Source organism: Perognathus longimembris, chromosome 2 (assembly GCF_023159225.1).
Source record: "Perognathus longimembris pacificus isolate PPM17 chromosome 2, ASM2315922v1, whole genome shotgun sequence".
Lineage (NCBI taxonomy): Eukaryota > Metazoa > Chordata > Mammalia > Rodentia > Heteromyidae > Perognathus > Perognathus longimembris.
In genome coordinates, this window is record NC_063162.1 from 11154300 (window position 1) to 11172744 (window position 18445).

An 18445-nucleotide genomic window follows, 5' to 3' on the forward strand; every position below is an offset into this window, starting at 1 on the left:
TTTGGTAAGGGAGAAAGCTTCTTTATTACTGCTGTGCATAATTAGAATGGCAGAGAGGAATTGGAGGCTGTTAATGAATGGGCAGCATGTGGCAGGGAGGAAGAGCCTGTCCCGCATGGGCACCCTGGGCCTGAGCATTCCCAAGAGAGAGCAAGGCAGAGACACCCTAGGAGGAACAGGCAGTGCTCTGCAAGGACACTGACCCACTGGGTGGGTCCTGCAGACCTTTGTTGCATTCCTGGGCTTGCTAATGACTCTCAGTCCTGTTCTTCTCTCAGCTGGGCAGTCACATGAATGGTGGGTAGGAAAGCAAAGTGTCTTGGAATGCTAAGACTCCAGCTAGACTGTCCTTTCCTGGTCTGTGGAAGGGCCATGTGTGGTCTGCCTAGCTCTGCTGGGGGAAACAGCAGGGAGATAAGGGCTGACAGGAAATGCTTTGTCATTTACAGAGGCCTTCCTTCCTCTGCCCAGTGCCCACCAGGATACACTTTCTTTCTACAGTAGGGTAGTGAATCAAGCTGATTTGCTTTTTTTTTTTTTTTTTGGCGGGGGGTGGAGCAGATTGTTCTGGTTTTGTTTTTGTTTTCTTAGACTTGGGGATATGTGAGGATCTATTTAGGTTCAGATTCCTTTGAACCTGCACACTGTCTGAAACAAGCCTACTGGAAGTGATGTGGTTATCTTTTATGCTTCCCCACTATACACCATGCCTTCATATTCCACTGTGTGTGTGTGTATGTGAGAGAGAGTGAGAGAGAATGAGTGCATTAGAGGGCTTCCCTTGGGACTCTCTTTGGCCACTGGATGCTCTTCAGGATAGTTACCCAAGTGGCTGTCCTGTTACAGAAGCACCTGGGGACGATATCTAGGCTTTACCACAGACTGGGCACATCAACCTTTTCCCCATGGACAGCCATTGTTGCCAATCGGGGAGTCTCATGCATTTGATCAGATTTGGGGCCTGCCTTAGACTTCTCCTTGCTGTGGCAAATACTTGAGAAAAACAACTTAAGGGGAGGAAGTATTTATTTGGCTTGTGGTTTCAGAGGTTTCAGTCCCTTGTCCTTGGCTCTGTGGCTACTTAGCCTGGGTTGAGGAAGAGTGTCACAAGGAGGACCAGGTGGGAGACCAGAATGGCTCAGAAGCAGAGAGAGGAGCTAGACATAAAGAGGCCAGGGCCATTCTGACTGGAATGAGAAGGATCTCAAGGTTATTTTGGTTTGTGGTCAGCGATGTTGAACATTTATTTATCTATTTATTGGCCATTTGTACTTCTCTCAAGCGGTGCTTGTTCAGTATATTTGCCCATGTAGCAATCAGATTCTTAATTCTTTGGGAGTTCAGTTTTTTGAGCAAGTAGCTCAAAAAACTGTATTCTGCTTATTAATCTTTTGTGACATATTTATCTGGTAAAGGTTTTCTTCCACTTTTTAGTCCATCTCTCCAGTCTATTGATTATTTCCTTTGCTGTAGAGAAGTTTTTGTCAGTTCTTGCTCATTTGCTGTTCTAGTCAGTAAGTTATTTCCTGTGCCTCTATGTTACCTACTGTTTTGCCATTATGTTCTATGTTTCCCTTATTATCTCTTGCAGTAGTTTTAGTTCTTAAATTAAGATCCTTGGTCCACTTTCAGTTCATATTAGTTCAGGGAAAGAGATAGAAATCTACTTTCAGTCTTCTGCATGTGGATATCCAGTTATTTGTTGAAGAGGCCATCTTTTCCCCAAAGTATGTTCTGTGTTCTATTGTAAAAAATCAGATGGCTGTAGTTGTGTGGATTTATCTATGGCTCTTCTAGTCCATTACATTGGTCTGTTTTTATGCCAGCACCATGCTGATTTGGTTTGTGTGTGTGTGTGTGGGTGTGTGTGTGGTTTTATTTGAAGTCTGAGATCTTGATACCAACAACACGTGTTGGCGAGGTTGAGGAGAAAAAGAAACCCTGATACAGTGTTAGTGGGAATGTAAACTAGAGGAAATCAGTATGGAAGTTCCTACAAGAACTAAAAAGCTACCATACTATCTAATGATACCACCTTCAGGCATTTATCTGAAGGAATGTAAGGTCAAATATGATACCCATGTATGCCCATCTTCATTGCAATTCACAATACCTAAGCTATGGAGAAAGCCCTGATGACCTATAACTGATAAATAGGTTAAGGAAATATATACACATACACACACAATTGAGTATTAGTCCATAAAGAAGAACAAAGTTGTGTATGCCATCTGTAGGGAAATAAATGCATCTTGAAATCACTATAGTAAGCAAAGTGATCCAGTTTCAGAAGGATATAGGTCACATGTAGATGTTAGACCTAAAAGATAAACATATATAAACACATTCAAGATACAGCACCCTCTCACACACAGATACACACCACTGTACACCATGATTCTCACAACATTATATATACTGAGACTGCTTGAGGGGATTAGGAGCAGGGAAGAGAATGTTTCAGTGAACAGTACTGAAATACATTGCATCTGTGACTGGAGATGGCAAAGCCAATCAGACCAAAAGCTGCTGAATAGAGAAGGTGCGTGTGTGAAATAACGCGGAGAAGCCCCTTTGAACAATGAACAGTCCCTGTAACAAAAAATGAATATTAGGAAGATGGAACATGTCTGGACTCAAGTGGAAGGAGGGCAGCTGGGGAGAGAGTGACTGAGGGTGAGTGTGGTCAGAGCACTTGGTGTACGCGTGTGAACATGGAACCATGAAGGTTGTGAGGACTGGTTTGGGAAGAGGTGAGGAAGGGATGAGGGAGAGTGAGTGGGTAGGTCTGATCAGACTACGTCATGTGCGTATATAGACATGTCAAAATGAATTTCTTGTGCAACTGATGCAAATACAAACATTAAATAAGAATTTAAAAAGCGGTAAGTCTTAAAACCAGGTGGAGCCAGTGGGAAATGTGACTACCTGGCCCACTGGGGACCCTGCATGAGGGAAGCTGGGTGAGGAAGAAAGAATGCTCCAATAGGATTTAAACGGGGTTAGTGAGCTTGATTCTCGCCTTAGTTTTACCACTGACCAGCTTTGGGTTTCTGGGATGGTTATTTATACACCTCAGTTCCCTCATCTATGAAGTCGGAAAGGTGTAGTAGGCTTTTTATTTATTTATTTTTTGTTTTGCTTTTCTTTTTGTGCTGGTTCTAGGGCTTGAACTCAGGGCCTGTGGGCTGCCCCCTGACCTTTGCTCAAGGCTAGCTATCATCTGGGTCACAGTTCTACTTCTAGGTTTTTCTGGTGATAAATTGGAGATAAGAGTCTCATGGACATTTCTGCCCCAGCTGGCTTCAAGCTGGAGTTCTCAGATCTCAGCTTCCTGACTGGCTAGGATTACAGGCATGAGCCACCAGCGCCCAGCCTCAGAGTCAATGTTATTACTCTATAGCCTTGCTAAGTGTGAGTTTTCAGTTTGCTGTTAAGGTTGTTTATTATCCCAGATCCAGTGGAGAGGGATAAGGCAGTTATCAACAACTGCATTTTGTCCAGGAGGCTCCAGGTGAGGGATGAGGGCTGGCCTGAAGCCCCCGTGGTGAAGTAGGGGCATGGTGAAGACAGGAGCATGAGCAATCTAATATAGCTGGCCCAGAACTTTGGAGGTTTCTGGGACTGTTAGCCCCATGTGCTTTCTACTGGGGCTCTGAGATCCTCACTGATTGATGGAGAAACCAGTGGGGTTCAAGGTCCTGGATAGAGTCCAGGAATGCCAGCCTCCATGCTCAGGTAGACTCCTCTCCAATCCTCAGGCTGGTCCCATCCACAGAGCTACACCCCATACCTGGAAACATTGTAGAGCTGCATCTGCTAACCTTCTCCTCCATCAGTTTTGATTGTACCTGGAAGCCCAAAATGTTCCATGGGGCCAGCAGCCATTCCCAGCAGGATATGTCATCTGAGAAATCCTGAGCCAAGTATTTGGGGTATTATCATACCTGAAATGATTCATATTCTCTCTCTCTCTCTCTCTCTCTCTCTTTCTCTCTCTCCTTTCCTTCTTTCTGTCCCTTCTCTCCCTCTCTCTTTTTCTCCCTTTCTCTTCCCCCTCCCTTCATCTTTCCTTTCCTCCCCTACCCTCTCCACATTCTGGAGATCAGTCCCAACCCTTAGGCATGCTAGGCATGCTCTTCCATCCAGCTGTATCCCCAGGCCCTCCTCAGGGACTTCCTCAGTCAGGGTCTTGATACACCTGCTCCATGCTGTCTTCCCAGGAGCCTGGGTGGTTGATTAGTCCGGACTTTCGTTCAGTCTCCTCAGGGTCTTTGGAGATACTGTCACTCTCAGGGCTGCTGAGAGGCCCCCTTTTCAGAGGTTGGCAGCATCACTGAGACCTGAATAAAAATTTATTGGTCCCTAAGCAGGGAAAACTATTGAAGTATTAAATAATTAGTCAACAAAATGTCACATTAGATTTTTGTTACCTTTTTCACTCAAGGCTAGTGCTCTACCACTTTGAGCCACAGTGCCACTTCCAGTTGTCTGGTGGTTAATTAGAAATGTGAGTGTCACAGACTTTCCTGCCTGGGCTGGGTTTGAACCATGATCCTCAGACCTCAGCCTCCAGAGTAACTAGGATTAAAGGTGTGAGCCACTGATGCCCTGCTCCAATCCAGTATTGAATGGCTTAACACAATTGTCATTTTGTTTGCTATGGTTCTGGGGGAAGGTCTCTTCTGGGTAGGTCTCTTGCTGATCTTGCCTGTGGTTGTGTCTCATCGCACTACAGCTGTCTGGTGGCTCTGGAGGGCGGAGTCTGTCTGCGATGGCCTTACTCACAGGGTGTTGCTGGCTGTGGGTTGGGTGTTTCTTGTCCAGGAGGCCAGCTGGGGCTTCCTGGGGTGGTCCCAGGACAGTGAGAGGGAGAGAGAGGAAGCTGCAAAGCATCCTGGGAAGTCACATGAAATTACTTCTACCATACTGTGATATGTGTGTGTCACCAGGCCAGGCCGGGCACAGCCGTGGGGCACGGATGGCAAGGAGTGCGGAGCTCATAGAACTGTCTTCAGCTTGGCAGAATCAGCATGATGAAAACATGGAAAGTCTGAACCTTCTGCGAACGAACACACAGGGGTCATCTTGCACTTAGAATCCTTTATTGTACTACAACACTTATCATTATAATTGACGAGCAGGGAAAATAGGGAATGATATTGATGTATGTGAAAGCTGTATTGGTTCTGCTTTTTATTTCTATTTCATTTGTATTTTAATAGATCAAGATGAACTTTCTTAGGATTAAAGGACTCTCTTTGAGCCAGGTGGTGGTGGCTCATTACCATAATTCTAGAGGCTGGAATTTAGAGGATTGTGGTTCAAGGCCAGCTGGGGCAGAAAAGTATGAGCTCCATCTCCAAACTAACCTGTGAAAAACCAGGCTAGAGGCATGGCTCAAGTGCTAGAGTACCAGCTGAGCAAACCCCAGCAGAAAAGTCTGTGAGGCTCTGGTACTGGCAGGAAAAGGATACTATATGAAGAATTGTTTTTCTTTTTTTTTTTAAAGCTGAAAATCCATAGTCACATCTGACTAGTAAAGTTACGAATATTTTCGTGTTTCCCTCTGTCTCCACCCTTGACAGTGGGTCTAGGCAAGAGCTACTGTGACATTGCCCCTTTAAGGAAAACTCTGGGCACAGATGACACTAAGAAGGTTTGTAATATCAATGAGAATGCTTGTCTACCAAGTAAATGCTCAGAGGCCTTTCATCTCCGAGGAGCAGCAAGAAGTCCTGGGGCCAGACACGCAGTAGCTACGTCCAGGGTTCATTAGAGACCAGCCTGTTCTGACAGCTTTCTATAGGTGTCGGGTACGCGTCCCGACTCTGTTGTGCCCAGGAGTCCCGTTAGTGTGTGGTTTTACAGAAGGTGAGGATTTTCAGGAAGCTATGCTGCATGCATCATGCCATAAATGCCTATTTTTCTGCATACTTATTTATGCATACATAATATGGGCTAAATATGCATTAAAAATGAATGAGAGAGGTCTATGCCAAAGAAAGAGCCTCGGTTACCTGTTCTCTCCTCGTTTCTGAGGATGAGCCCTGAACTGTGAAGACTTTATTGCTTTTCATATGTATGCAGACGTATTGGGTAGTTTTGTCTATTGAGTTCTGATCTTTTCTTTGTTCTTTTTTCCTTTCTTTCTCTCTTTCTTCCTTTCTTTCTTTCTTTCTTTTTTTTTTTTTTGCCAATCCTGGGGCTTGTACACAGGCCCTGGGCACTGTCCCTGAGCTTTTGTGTTCAAGGCCAGTGCTCTACCACTTGAGCCACAGCTCCACTTCCTGCTTTTTGGTGGCTAATTGGATTTTCCTGCTCAGTTGAGCTGGCTTCAAACTGTGACCCTCAGGCCTCAGGCCTCAGCCTCCTGAGTAGCTAGAATTACAGGTGGGAGCCACTAGCACCTAGCCAGTATTCTCATTTTAATGTAAGTTCAGTTGATCCACTGAACACCCCAAGATCTCCAAGAGAAGTGGGTTTTGCAAGTGTCTTTGCTACCTCCACACTGATAATAAAATGATCCCGCCTTTGCTTCCCCCATCTTTTTTTTTTTTTTTTTGGCAGATGAGTCCCCAGTGTCCTGCTGGATTTTCTCAGTGATGGTGTCGGTGGTCCCTGCACCCAAACTCCCATCTCCTCTGGATCACAGAAGATGTTGGCATTTAGCCAGCCACTCAGATTTCCTTGCTCTTCAGTCAAAACCCCTCTGGCTACTTCCTCCCTTTCTTTTCTTTTTCTCATTGTTCAGGAGAGGCCATCTCTGCTGGTTGGGGTGGGAAACAACATAAATGTGCAAAGTCCTGTTCCCAGAGTGATTATCAGAAGACTGCACTCACCAGGGCACCTGCAGCCAATTAAGGTCCCCGTGGTCAGACATCATCAGGACTGGGCCCATCCTGTCATTTTATAATTGGACAAACGGAGCTCAGAAAGGAAACAGACTCCTCCAGAGCAATTACAAACTTGGGAAGAACCCACTGTGTGAATCTGACCCCTGTCACACCTTCCAGCCCAGCCCAGTAGTGACCTGGGAGTCACTTGGGACTTAGCAGCCCAGCAGCGGCTCCCAGCCAGTTGGGGAGCATCTAAACTTTATTGCATTTAGTAAATTAATGACTCATCTCTCCCTGCAGCAATTCCATGTTAAAATGGTGTTTGAGCAAGTACAAGCTTAACTTGGAGGAATGAGGTGTGACATCAGATGAAGGTGAATAATTGTCTCTATCATCGTAGCCATGGAACCTTGTTCCCGCCATGTTGTAGCTGTGTCTTTCACTTGACCTTGACCATTATGGGTGGCCTTTCTGTGCCTTGTCCTTGGATGCTATCTGTTATAAAAGGCCACTCACTGGTGCCTTAGGCTGCAGGTAACTGAACTTTGTCTTGCTAGAGGAAGCCAAAAAGATAATATTAGGGTGGGGATGCGGGGGGAATTTTGGGAACCTGGCAGTTTCTTCCTCTCTTTCTTTTTCCCTTCCAGAAGGAAGGAAATGTTTGTCATTAATTTTTGGATATAATTTTGCAGGTTTTATTTAGTAAGTGAACTTGATTATCAATATTTCCAGGACTTAGTAATTTTAAGGTTAAGTCACAAACTAGGGTAATATTCGTTATCAATTTAATATACATGAAGCTCTTTCTTTTCTCTTTTTGAAAGACAGAAAGCAATCTGACTTGTTAAAGGAAAATGTTAATAGCTCAGATGAGAGGCTTTAGTACTAGTTTAAGAACAGGTCAGTACTATTGTAGTCAGAGACAAGATGAGCTATGCTTCTGAGAGAGGGCTACCCACATACTGTGGTACACAGCAGACTCCCCCTTCCATACCATCTCATTCTGCTGAAGCCACATGCATTGTCACCACCGTGTCGTAGGGCTCTTGTTTCTTCAGGTCAGTACCTTTTCATCTGCTCCAGCTCCAGAAGCGGCACGCTTCAGTTCACAGGTGCTGTACACCTGAGAGGGTTTCATTAGAGCCACAACTGATTTCCAAATTTTGCAGTCAGTTCTGATTTTAAGGCACCAAGAAGAACCCTGTCAAGTAGCAGTCAAAGCCTCAGTGGCCTCCCGGTGCTGAGCTTGAGCTTCGCCTGGGGAGGTAACAAGTGAGGACGCCCTCCTCATCAAAGTGTCTGCCATCAGCCTACCAGCTAATCCAGGGATGGTCATCCGGGTCCCTCAGAACACTTGTGCTGTGGTGGTTTGGCAGGTCAGGAGGAGGTGATGGAGTTCCAAGTGCCTGAATCTCCCAGAGATCTGAGTGCAGGGGCTGTGCATGAGGGTGGGACAGGTGCCTCCATGCAGAAGGAGCTGGCCACGGGCTCCAGGAGACAGCAAGGCCCATGGCCCCGCCCCCACCTGCCTGGGGCCCAATGCTTCTCCCTGCTTGCTGTCCACCCTTGATTCTGCATTGTCCTGCTGCTATCCTCCCTTCTCCATTTAGACCTACCTTATGTGGTGCCCATGACGTGCTAGCCCTGTGTGCACTTCACAGTGCCCAGGGACAAGTTCTGGTTACACAGAAGACTGTCACTTCTCTGTTTCTCTGTGTTTCCCCACTCCTGCTTCCTAAGAGGACCCTTGGTTCAGGGACCCTGGAGCAGTCCTCACTGGCTAGAGGACAGGCCCATCTGGCTGGGATGTGGGGTTAAGCAGGTGCAGTGCCCAGTGCTCAGAAAGTGATTGTTTCCTACCAGTGGGGTCACATCCTGGTAGCCAGTGAGTCATGTACCGAATGTGGCTTCTCGTCAAGGAATGCACTGCACATGTGTGGAGGAGGAATGGACAGTCTGTTGAAAATGTTGCTTTTTCCTTTCTTTCTTGGAGAGAATTCCTTTCTCACATCTAAATGTCTCATGGGATAACTGGCACTGGGACCCTCGAGTGAGAATAAGGTGCTTGGTTTCCTGCTGCCCACCGGCGAGGGTTTGGCCCTGGTTGTGGAAGGGCCATGGTTAGCAGGGCTAGCCAGGTCAAGCACCAGCCTGGCATTGAGGGCACAGCAGGAGGGACATGTGACTCCTCTGATAACACCAAATGCAGCATTCAAAACAATTGTTTCAGGCTTTGGATGAACTGTGGAAACTCAACGGCAGGTGGGAGGAGCTTGCAGGGGAGGCCTGGGGTCGGGGTGGGAGGCTGTGGTGGAGGATGTGTCCTTGTGTGAATCTGCACAGGTCCACACAGCGGGATGCTGGTGTAGACTCAGGGAACAAGGCTGTGCCTAGGAGCCGGGCCCCACCCACAGTGCACACTCTTTTCAGCCCCAGTGCCTCAGTTTCTCTCCCAGAAAACACTGGAGAAGGGGAGGTAGAGGGAGTTGTGCTGGCTCTGGCCAGCAAGCTGCTGGCCTCAGTCTCTGTGCAGCTTCCTGGGGCTGCTCAGATGCCTTTGAAAGGGCCTTGAGCGCAGCTCTGAGTCTTTCAACTGTAGACCAGTCCCAGCAGGGTATTGTGAACACGGGACAATCCATCCCTTGGGTTGGCCAGGGCACATGTTAGGACAGGTGAGGTGTGGACAGGGGAGGGGAAGGGAGCCACTCAGGGCCAGGCCTAAGGAGAGGGTGGGACTCCAGGCCTCCATCGTGACCAAGTGCTAAGGTCAATCAAGTGGGTTTTGGAATGAGACAGTGCTAGGTTCAGGTCCTGGTGTCTCTTCTTACTAGTTCTACAGCTTCAGATAAATCACTTAGCTGCTTTGGGCCTCAATTAAGCATAGAAAGCACCCAACACACCATGCCTGGCTTCTAGTATAAGGTGAGCACTTGGTGGATGGAATGGGCTTAGTGAAATTAGGAAGGCCTGGCTTTCATCCTGGATTCCACACTGTTCATTCAACCAGGACTTGAACCAGTTACTCGGCCTCTATGAAGCCTGTGATCTCACGTGAAAACTACAGTTGATAACCCCTTCCACCTGGGAGTTAGATGAGGTCAAGTACACATGATATATGTATTCACTACGAAACCTTCTCTGGATTATTCGAAGCCCTCCTGACAGGAAGTGGGAGCTGAGCTGGCTAAGTATCAGGGATCCCTTGCTGGGGAGATTCTTTAAAGTCGAGTGTATTGAAGTTATATAAGGTGAAACTCCTGCTTTTCAAGTATATAGTTTCATGTATGTAGTTACACAACTCCCATCACATCCATATATAGAACATTTCCAGCTTGGGCGGCTTCTTCACTCGGAGAATTTTGTCTATGGAGTCCTTCTGGTCTGGAGAGGGCCTGCTTCACATGGAGGGAAGGTCTGCTCTAGAGGAAGCCTGAGGGGTTTACTCAGTGCCCTGTTAGCAACCTGGGCTTTCACAGTCAAGGGCTGGGAGTGGGCTTTGGTGGACCTTCTCCCGCCCCTTCTCATTGGCTGTGGAGAAGGGAGGGGTGGAGCCTGCAGGGTGGTGCCCTTCTTGATGCCCTGGGCTGGGCAGCACGACTAGGGGGAGGTTGAGAATACACTGAAATGAGAGCTGAGACATAGTCCAGGTGTGTGTGTTGTTTGTGAGTCTGTGACACACCCAGAGTATCAGGGCTTGTCTCAAAATGAGGGCCTGTGTCCCTGCTCACATATGGTCATCTCCATGGAGATGTAGGTCACTTTTCCCAGCAGCTGGTCGCTTAGTACATGAGAGATAGTAGGATGACCCCCAGAGGGGGGTGGCTTGAGAACTGGGGCCGGGGGGGGGGGGGTTGTACCTAACCACTGCCACCCTGCCTGGAGGCCCAGCACTGGGGGCGTCTTCAGTCACATAGACCTAATTTGGCACCATGCTTCTTTAGGTTGAGTATTAATTCTCCAGTGTTTGCATTACAAAGGCAGTGCCACTCTGCAGATAAAGCCCGTTGCTAAGTAAGGGACAGCAGGTTACCTTGAATTGTGTATACCATCTGACCATCTGTAGTGCTGTGCGGAGAAGGGGTCTGTGGCCATCTCTGGCTCAGTTGAAAACAATGAGGTCATTGATAAGTGCTGTGTTCCCCCAATCCAGCCTTTGGGCCACTCAGCAATGGTCTGTGATGAATGAAACTGTGGCAATCACAAAAGGTTGCTGCTGATATTCCCTTGTGCTGGAGGGCTGCATTAATAGCCTGTAGTAAATCACATCTCCAGACTCTTAATGTAGTCTTCCCCTTCTGCCTGGACCTGGGATTTAGTCATGTGACATGTGTTGGTTTCTAGGACAGCAGCAGCCATGAAGCCAGCAGAGGCTCAACCGTGCCTGTGTTAGTCAGCTTTCTATCACTGTAGCAGACTATCCAAGACAATTAGCTTACGCGGAGAAAAGTTTAGTTTTGGCTTATGGGATATTAAAAAGAATTCCAGTCTATGATAGTGTGGATTCATTGCTTTTAGACCACTGGTGGGGGTGCCAGGCAGCATTGGAAGAGCAAACCATGACTTGTCACTAAGAGGCTGGTGGGGAGGTGGAGGGAGGGAGTAAGGGAGGAAGAAACCAGGGTCCCATAATGGCCTTCAAGGACACACCCCAATGACCTATGATCTCACAGTAGGCTCTGCCTCCTGAAAGGTCCCCCCTCCCCAGCCCCACTCCCAGTACTGTCACCCAGTACTTCAGATGACTTTAGGCCCAAATGAGAAAAAAAATCCAAATTGTGGAATTCTTGTAAATAAGTGGTGATCTTTCAACACTAAACCTTAGGGTAAAACAACAAATTTGGTAACAGTAGATAACTGTCAGAGTTCTTTTTTTTTTCCTTTTGTTTATGAATTTAGTTCCCAGCAGATGCTAGGGGTACTACTACTGTTGTGGGGCCTTTGGGTCCCCCATCTGGCTGTCATTAATAGAGGGCTTTGTAGACCTTGGACAGAAGGTGGAGCGTGGGCTTGGAGTCATCAGCCTGGATTCAAGGTGGCTCTGCCTCTTGCCATTTGCAAGAGCTGTTTGTTTCATCCCTTGCCTGACTCAGTTTCCATAGAGCAGGGGGGTAAGAATGTAGTGAGAGGGCGTGGCCAGACCATGCAAGGGATGCGGCATCCATATCCCCCTCTCCGAGCTCTGACCGCTCTTTCTGAATGGCACTGGGAGTGTTTATGTGCTGACAGGCAGTAATGTACAGCTCGTGCATTTGTGCATGCGTATATAGCCATGGGTGGTGCACAGAATAATGGTTACCATGGATGTTCCTGGTCTGTATGTCTGTGTCCCTGGAGCTCATATATTGAGCTGTATATCCTGATCACTAATGTGGTGACATTAGGAGGTGGCAGTCTTTGGGAGTTGATTATGCCAAGGGGCAGAGCCATCATGCGTAGGTTTGGAGCCCTTATAAAAGAAGCTCCTGAGAGCTGCCCTGCCTGCCCCCCCCCCCGCCCCCTTCCCATGTGAGGACAGCAAGAGACACCACCTGTGATCCAGAAAGCAGACCCTCATCCATTTCTGATGCGTCTCAACCTCCTCAACTACGAGAAGTTAATTCCCAGTGTTTATAAACCATCTAGTTTATGATATTATGATATTCTCTTCTAGCATCCCAAACAGACTATGGCAGTGTTCATGCCTGAAACCTCAGAACTTTATTCATAGTAGTGAGTAACCTAAATGGCAGAAGGGGCTGTGCAGGTGTGATTAAGGTAAGGACCTGGCGATGAGGAAGGCCCTGGGAGTCCCAGGGAGCCTCCTAAGTGGAAAGAGAGAGGTGGGGGCTGGGAGGGGGGATCCGACACTGAGTTTTGAAGATTCAGCATGTCTGGCTTTGAAGATGAAGTAGGGGACATGAGGAAGGGAGGCAGATGTCTCCTGGAAGTTGAAAAGACACAGAATGGCTTCTCTGGAGTCTCGAGAGGAGTCAGCCCTGCTGACACCTTGACTTCACCCCGGTGAGATGCGTGTGCAGTGACTGACCACTGGAGCTGGGAGAGAATCAGCTTGTCTAAGCTACTAAGTTAGTAATAGGTTGTTGTAATATCCACGGGGAGTAATGTATTAATAACCACCCTGCCAATCAGGACAGAGGACAATTTCATCACTCCAGAAAGTTCTCTGTGCCTCTTCCTAGTCCCTATCCATTCCTTTGACTAGTTTTAGGTACCTGTTCCTGAACTCCACATACATGGAGTCATGGAGTACTCGTGCATTCCAGCCCAGGTTTAAAAAAATATATTTTCTGTTATTGTAAAGGTGATGTACAGAGGGGTTACGGTGCCATAAATCAGATAAAGAGCACGTTTCTCTTTGAACAATGTCCTCCCTTTACTCACCCTCTCCCCATTCCCCCCCCCTCACAAGTTGTATGGTTCATTTTCAACATAGTGTCCAGTGAGTACCACTGCTGCATTTGTTCACCCTTTGTCCCACCATTTCTCTGCCCTCCCTCCCCAAAACAGATAAATGGACAAAGGAGACAAAAGGAAATGAAAACAAAAATGACAACAAAGAAAAAAATACCCTCTTGTTTCCCCCTCCTGGAGTTCATTTCGATACATATTATTTTATATGGACAGATGCAAATAGCCATTGTGCCTATGTGATCCTCTCCTAAGCACATCCTTCTTTGTGCCTAGGCTCTTTGATTCCCACAGGGTTTGGAACTCTAGACTTCTACTGGGGACTCCAGTAGTTGGCTTCCTTTTCATTGTTGAGTAATGCATATGCTACACTTCATGTATCTGTTCTCTTGTGAACTGATGTTTGGATTATTTCCAGTTTTTTTTTTTTTTACTATTGTGACAAAACAACAAACAAATAAAAACACCCTGCTGTGAACATTCTGGAACAAATCATTTTGTGGATGCAACCAATCATTTCTCATGGGTGAAGTCCTCGAAGTGGAGTTAATGGGTCTCAAGGCTGCTGTACATTCAATCCCATACAGGAATTTCAGCATACCAGAAGAAGGCAGCCTAAATATGGGGTGCTGATGGGTTCCTTGCTTGCCTGCAATGAAGTCTAGGGGTGCACATGGGGTGAGGGGTGGGTGGCATTCTCTCTGGGCCAGAGCAGAGGGCTCAGAAGTTGTCAGGCTGGAGTTCAGTTGGAGACCCTCAGCTGGCACATGCCCTGAGGATCTGAGGCTGGGTGGAAGAACTTATTCTGTACCCTACTCTGTGCTAGAACTTTCTTACTGGTCTGCCCTGCAGTTTCTCCACAAACCTGCTAGCAGGACAGTTGTGAGCCTTGTTTATGGTTATAGGAATGGAGTCCAGAAACATTGTCCTGTCTGGGCCAGAGTTGGTAAAGGGCTCAGACAGACCTCAGAACTCTGCATCCTCAGTCCCATCCCCCACTCCTGAAGGAATGGCCCTGGGCTGTGCCTGTTTGAAGGGCAGCTATGAGGGTCAGCACCTCCCATGGGAAGGAGGAAGGCCTTTCTCCCTGCAGATTGCACAAGATAGGCTGTGCGATGGCAGATGGTTTCTCAGATGGAAGAGAGCACAGCTCAGCTGTGGAGGGAGGAGGGTGTTGTACATGGGACAATAATGATTGGAGCTGGCCAGCAGTCAGGGCCTGTGGAAGCAACTAATAGACTAGAGTTGGGTCTGATCACAGGACAGTAGAGAGCATCAGTAGACAACTGAAGCTGAGAGACACGCTACAGTTGGTGGCTAGAATGCACTGGTGGGGCAGGGTGCTGCTAGCTGGGGTGATCTAGGGTTCTCATGGAAGCTCTTCCTACCACTGTGCCTTTGCTGGGGCTGTCCCCTCAGCCAGGGGCTGAGCCATGGGCCCTCTTCTTCAAGATGGGGAGTCCCCCATCTTGTACACTCAGCACAGAAGCCCCTTTAGTTGCCAGTCAAGCATGACCTCCTTGGAGTTGCCTTCCCCTGCTGTCCTCCTGTCCTGTGATGTCAGTTTGTCCTCCCACCCAGCAGAGCCTACCCCAGAATTTGCATGCAACCTGGATATAGTGCTTGAATGCAACGCGTAAGTTGAAGATACTTGCTCCATTTTGAGAACTCACAGTGGGATTTTCCTGAATCAAGTGTGTGTTCACTGGAATAGGTCAGAGGCAATGGGGGTGGATAGGAGATGTTCACAAGGGCCTCGGTTTGTCCTACCATGTGCTTTCCATGGACTGTTGAAGTTATTAATCTGAGATGGGCTACCTGTTCCCTACTGCAGGTTCAGTCTCTAGAACCTTCTCACTTATTAACCCAGAATGTCCTCAGAATGTGTTCATGCCATTGAGGAGCTTTTCAGATGAAGTGTATAGAGAGGAAAAGTGGTTTGGAGGGTAAGGACTGGGAGAGCAGGCCTTTGAGTGTTCCTGTCACCAGTATTTTCCAAGTCTGAGCCCTTCCTGGGGACAGCTCCCAGGGTCAGGTCAGCACACAGGTTCAGACTTTCCAGGCTCAGTGGAGCCTTCAGGGAGTCAGCCTGGAAGCAGCTAGTAAGCATGACAATGGAGAGGCTGTCCTATACACAGGCCAATTGCATCCTGGGATAGGATGGACCTATGGGACAGCACTAATGAAAAACCAGAGACAGACCACCCTGGACATCCAGGATTGCCTGCCTGTTTTAGCATGGACCACTGGCCAGGCATGCATGGGAGTCAGTTCTCTGACCCCTAGTTTCACAGGGGCTATAACAAGGGATCCTGGGAGGCCACATGTCCTGAGCCTTTTCCTCTTTACACAAGGCTACCAGTGTGGCCTCTCCCTAGCCCACCGAAGCATAGTACGTATAGTATTTCTTTGTCTGCCTATGGTTCTGAAAACTGCTGTCTACCCACTGCCTCTGCCTAAAGAGCTCGAAGGGACTCCATTTGTATTCTCATGTGGTATGGAGGAGGGTTGGGGATAAGGTGTTTGGGGTTTGCTTGCTTTGTTCCTTTCAACTTGTACATACAAGAGCTTTTGTTTTGGGTGACTTTGACTTGAAATTAAAAAATGTACCAAAATTTGGTGGTTGGTTTGCCTTCTCTGGGCTGGGAATCCTATTAAAAAGAGGAGGTGGGGGAGCTTGTCTTTATTTTGTTGAACTTTGGTTTTGCCTTTCTAAGGTATTAATTTGAGCTCTTCCTTGAATCTATCATATTTCACTTAATACATTTGTTTATACTGCATACCACCCAACAAATGTACTTACAAGTTTATAAAGCTAAATCTAGCTTCTATATATAAAGGAGAACATGTATTCTTTGTCTCTCTGGGCCTGACTTACTTAAGATCGTTTTTTTCATTTCTCTACAAATGGTACACTATTATTATTTCTAATGGATGACTAAAATTCTATATATGCCATATTTTCTTGATCCATTCCTCATGGGAGGGGCATCTGGACTGTTTCCATACCTTGGCTATGGTGAATAGCACTACAATGAACATAGTTGTGCTGGTAGCTTTACCCTATCCTGATTTGTAGTCTTTTAGATAAATGCCCAGGAGTAGATGCTGTGTCATCTGGTTACTCTGTGTTTCATGTTTTTTAATTTAATTTTGTTGTCAAGGTGATGTACAGGGGGGGTTACAGTTATACATGTCAGGTAGTGAGTACATTTCTTGTCGTACTTGTTACATCCTCCCTCATTTTTCTCCCACCTTCACATCCCCCCAGCCCTCCCCCACCCCTGAGTTGTACAGATAATTTTCAACATATTCTTGTGAGTATTGCTGTTGCATTGGTTCATTTTTTGAGGACCCTCCAGACATGCAGAGTGGTTGAACAAGTTTAAATTCTCACCAACAGTGTATTAGGGTTTGTACAACTACTTAACGGTAATTTTTTTTTTTAAAGACGGGGATCTATAAGAAATAAAAAATAAAGATATTTCCACATCCTTATTTGTGGATATGGAAGAGGCTAAAGGGAATGAAGGAGGGAAATAATGGAGGGTAACAGATGGGGGTGCATATGATCAAAATATATTATGCATGTGTGAAAATGTCACATTGAAACATAGTACTTTGAAAATTTTATAGCTGCCAAAAAGGGAACTATAAAATGTAGTTGTTTAAAATTAGTAAATGCTGTTTGTCTACAGGGAGGAGGGCTCTGCCAACCTCACTGCAGCTTCTTGGCGTTGGGGTGGTCAGGGACACTCCAGTGACCCCCGGCCCCCGTGGCCTGGAGCCTGCCTCCTGCTCTGTGCTGCTAAACCCAACGCTATAGAAAGCACCTGCCTGTGGCCTTCGCCACTTCTTGGCGATAGACTTTGAGTAGTTCTGGCTCTGGGGAAAATGCCTCACTCAGTGATCTGCATCTGTTTCACCTCCCTCTTCTGCTCTGGAAGTAAAATGCTCTGTTTTATCTCCCTGAGAAGGGAGTCACTCTTGAAACTGTGCGAGGCATGCTTAACAGCATGCTTAACTTAGTCAAGTTTTAGGTTAATCAGTAACTGGACCGTTATGAATTCTTGCTTTGTAAGATAGTGCGTCCACCATTGCAGATTTTGTATTTGAAAAATAAGGAGTTGTAGGGGATGGCTTTACCTTTAAGACCTGGCTGCTGGCCACTCCCATCTCCTTCCGGGTTCTACCGGAAGAGATGCCAAACCAGCCCCACCCTCTCGTCTGCAAGAAATTGGCGCTGGAGACCCCAGAGGCCCGGTCCTTGGGGGGGCTGTGGTCTCCGCCCATAGAGGAAGTTCCGTGACATCACCGTGATGGACAGTTCATTAGCCAATCGTTAATACCCAGTTAGTCCCTCCTCTTCCTGCCGCCATTACTGTTATATAAACCCCTCCCTTGAATAAAGAACCTTTGGAAGCCGGTAGACCATCAGATGGCTCCCCCGGAATCTCCGTGTGCAGTGCCTTCTCTTAAACGTAAGGGGGGCTGGGGACGCGCGGGGATTTCGGCAGCCCTATCTCTTCTCAGCTTGGCCCGACTGGGACACGCTCTGCCCTCCTGCCGGTGGGAGCAGCGTGCAGAGCAGAGTGTCCCCCACAATTAGAGGTTTGACGTCTCCCCAGGGGGGACCTGGCGATTAAGCCCGACAAGGAGTAATTATAGTTTTAAGCCTAGGTTTTAAATCTTAGGAAGTATGTGAAATGAGGTATCGGCTCCTTCTCGAGCATCATGTGGGGAGGGGCCGTGCTTCCTATCAGGGCCACCTGTTCCGAGGGTGGGATGGGCTCCTGCGGTTGTTCCTGCATCCTGGGCAGCTGCCACCAGCCTACCCTCCAGTCTGCAGTTGACAGTCCTGGCTCATCTTTTTGTCCCTTTGAGCCTTTCTTGACATTTGCCATTTTTTTTTTTTTTTTTTTTTGGCCAGTCCTGGGCCTTGGACTCAGGGCCTGAGCACTGTCCCTGGCTTCTTCCCGCTCAAGGCTAGCACTCTGCCACCTGAGCCACAGCGCCGCTTCTGGCCGTTTTCTGTATATGTGGTGCTGGGGAATCGAACCTAGGGCCTCGTGTATCTGAGGCAGGCACTCTTGCCACTAGGCTATATCCCCAGCCCCGACATTTGCCATTTTTGTTTACCTTCTGGAACCCGCAGTTTCTGGCCCAAGCGCATAGCCGCTGTGTCTTCATGCAGGTGC

General features: G+C 47.4%; 1 protein-coding gene across 5 annotated transcripts in view; it reads left to right on the forward strand.

Moving 5' to 3' along the window:
- Hspa12a (heat shock protein family A (Hsp70) member 12A) overlaps positions 1-18445 on the forward strand; it is a 129029-nt gene that overhangs the window by 73998 nt on the left and 36586 nt on the right. The window contains exon 1 of one of the 5 annotated variants that reach the window (XM_048338169.1): positions 6370-7373. The exons of the other annotated variants lie outside the window; for them this stretch is intronic. The gene's annotated coding sequence lies outside the window, so the exon portion shown is untranslated. Of the gene's footprint in view, positions 1-6369; positions 7374-18445 lie in introns of those variants that run through there. 5 annotated transcript variants of the gene reach the window in all.